Source organism: Octopus bimaculoides, chromosome 2, assembly GCF_001194135.2.
Source record: "Octopus bimaculoides isolate UCB-OBI-ISO-001 chromosome 2, ASM119413v2, whole genome shotgun sequence".
Taxonomy (NCBI): Eukaryota; Metazoa; Mollusca; class Cephalopoda; order Octopoda; family Octopodidae; genus Octopus; species Octopus bimaculoides.
The window spans coordinates 177,414,031-177,417,175 of record NC_068982.1 but is presented as its reverse complement, the minus strand read 5'-3'; the positions used below and the strand labels follow the sequence as shown (position 1 = coordinate 177,417,175).

General features: G+C 41.8%; 1 protein-coding gene and 1 long non-coding RNA gene across 3 annotated transcripts in view; one reads left to right on the top strand and one right to left on the bottom strand.

Annotated features, from left to right (window-relative positions):
- The window catches only part of LOC128247053 (uncharacterized), a 490,960-nt gene that overhangs the window by 184,058 nt on the left and 303,757 nt on the right, over positions 1-3,145 (bottom strand). The gene's annotated exons all lie outside the window — the stretch shown is intronic.
- Positions 1-3,145, top strand: part of LOC106868710 (bile acid receptor) — a 13,262-nt gene that overhangs the window by 6,079 nt on the left and 4,038 nt on the right. The gene's annotated exons all lie outside the window — the stretch shown is intronic.

Here is a 3,145-nt window from a genome sequence, read left to right as displayed (position 1 = left end):
TGGCAGTTGTTGGGTAAGTTTAGTCCAGGTCATCATTTCAGCAGTATTGCATGTACTAACCTGGCTAGCATAATGCTGTAACAATCTAAGGAAATGTAGTTCCAATTCGGTCAATTATAAGACGAGCACTTCGCTAATCAAAGACATGTAGATCCAGTAGGCATGTTATAATCCTCACAAAGTGAATAATCATTTTAATTGAGAAGAGAAATCCAATGAAGGTTACCCATGATTCTCTGAACGAATGTCATTTATTTCATAGTAATTATGAAGTTATGCCGTTCGTACAATAAGCACAATAAAATTAACGTTCTTTCACTTTCTCATATAAGCCGGTCGTAATTCAAATTAAAACGATATCATTTATTCTATATCTTATACTATGTTATGCAATTCATACAACGTTATGTCATATGTTCCGTAATATATGGAAATATGTAATACTATTCCTATAGTCTATTCACCTCTTCGGATGTCATGATTTAAAATCACGATCGACCGAATGAATATTTTTGGATGAGTTCATTTAGGTGTTTTACAATATGTAAACACACAGACATATATACAAGTAAACATTCACTGATTTATGTGAAAGATAACCAGGTTAGAATTAAATTAACATCCGTGCTTGGTTGCCGGTCTATGTCTGTATTTACATCTTCATTATTTTTATTTAATATTGCTCCCTGATTTTTGTATCACAACATATGTTTCTCAGATTGGCTCAAAATGTCCTGGGCTGTGTGTTTTCTTTGAGACAAAATATTGCAGCTACAAATGTTCTGCATCTGCATTTATAAATGTTACATAAATTTATAATATACATATCTTAATCTAATATATGTATATATATATGTACCAAATTACAAATAAAGCTCTAGTAATGTAAACATTTTCGGCCGCACATACATAGGATAGCTGTTAATACACTCATACGTACACCCACACATGCACTCACACACACACACACATATATATATATATATATATGTGTGTGTGTGTGTGTGTGTGTGTGTGTGTGTGTGTGTGTGTGTGTGTGTGTGTGTGTGTGTGTGTGTGTTTTATATATGTGTGTGTTACATGTATACATATATATATCAAGATAGAATTCTTCCACTTTATCATCGTCGCTAAATTTGAATGTTCAGCACACCTATTCGTGTAGAAGAGAAGTGGCAAGAGATGACCTTCTCAGCCCATTCCTTGCTGATTATAAAACTTATGCCACCGATTGTTCTGGAACCTTTTGTGCAACACAGTTCCAAGACGCTTCCTGTCGACAATCTTGCACTCAACCTCTTTCCTTGACGCGTCTCGCGAAGCCCGAGCACGTAGCAATCAATTTTCGTTCTCTCCTCCATCAGGCGGTTCAAGCCGGTCCCCCTTTCGAAACACCTGTTGTTGTATGTAGTTAGTTATTTTCCTTAGCTGCTTCTTGCAACTTGAGATTCTCAGTAGCCATCGGATTACGTCCCACCGCTGTGACCACCCCGCTGGCTAAGCGGGCTGGCCATTGGGTGCTTTTTCATTCGAAGTTCGCTCCTGTAGCCTGGTATCCTTTCGAACACCAAAGCATTTTTGTTGGATGACCGTTGACTACCCGTGAGTTCCTGCACCCTCTGACGGTTTTTGTTTTTAGTCCCACAGAATGTCCAACAAACACTCTCCTCACTAAGCAAGCTCAGTAGGGTTGTCAGTTTAGATACCAGCGACCCGACGATGAAAAGGGTTGTACTGGGTTAGATGCTATCAGCAGCACATGAGACCGACCTGAGAGTACTATAGACCATATATTTACTCCACGCAGTTGCTGGAACGAGCAAGAAAGAACCAGTTGGCTCTGTTCGTTACGTTCATTGATTATGAAAAAATCTTCGACAACATCGAAATGAAAGCAGTACTGCAAGCTCTAAGGAAACAAGGTGTGACGACGCAGTACGTTACCCTCCTTAGGGAAAGAAAACCGGGTGCACTACGAAAGTGACCTGTTATCGTCACCAGTGAATGTTCCGGTGGAGGAGAGTGTCAGGCAAGGAGGCACCATCTTTCCTAAGCTTTTCACGGCGTGTTTCGAGATGGTTATACGAAACATGAGCTAGGACGGAGGTATAAGGATAAACGAAGAACTGCTCACCCATCTAAGATTCGCTGACGACATAGCGCTGACAGCGCAGGGCACCAGTCACCTGTAGACCATACTGTACGAACTGGATTACAAGAGTTCGGCGGTCGGTTTGGAGATCAGCCGTACTAAAACCAAATACATATGGTCTGAAGGCATACCGATCGGTCGCCTAACAGTCGGAGGCGATGACACAGAAGAGGTGAGCAGCTATATGTAACTTCATCAAGAAGTGACTTTGAGGCGAAAGATGGAGAATGTGATCTAGCGAAGGGTAAGACCAGGATGGAGTGCTGAAGGTGAACGTAGACAAGGAAACCTGCGTCAATCTCTTCAAAAGAACACTCTTGTCTGCAGTGCTTACGCATGCGAGAGAGAACAGCATCTGCTTACGGCGCAGAGCATCATGGAAAAGTCGATGCTGCGAATCTCGCAAAGAGATCACACACGGAACGAGGAGATCAGGGATATGACTAGAGTGAAGGACGTCGTTGCATAATAGTACCACATAAAGTGGGCTGGTTATGTCGGCAGGTTCACAAAAATCGGTGGACCCGTGTAGTTGCCGAGTGGTACCCGCGCAAAAGGAAGAGACCACTTGAATGACCTTCAGTCATGTGGGAAGATGATTTAAGAAAAATATTTGGAACAACGTGGAGGAGAATGACCAGGGCACAAAAGGATTGGACCTGATGGTGTGGCCAGCGGAGCCGACTCGGCATCAGACAGTCTGGCTGATCCAGGTGATCCAGGTGATCCAGTTGATTATATATATACATGAAGCAAAAACAGCTCTGGTGTAATGAATATTATTAAATATATATACTAATGTATAAGCTTTGTGTATTTTCCGGTCGCTGCAATGGCGTGGCGGAGTAAACACTCATGTCACCAGTGTTGAAACACCTTAGTCATGGACAGGCGAGATAACTCTCTCTCAATCCCATTTGGGAGTGATGGACATCGACGTTTCGTCATTTTTGTGGCTTGTCAGCATCACATTTTTGTGGTTTGTGATGCTTA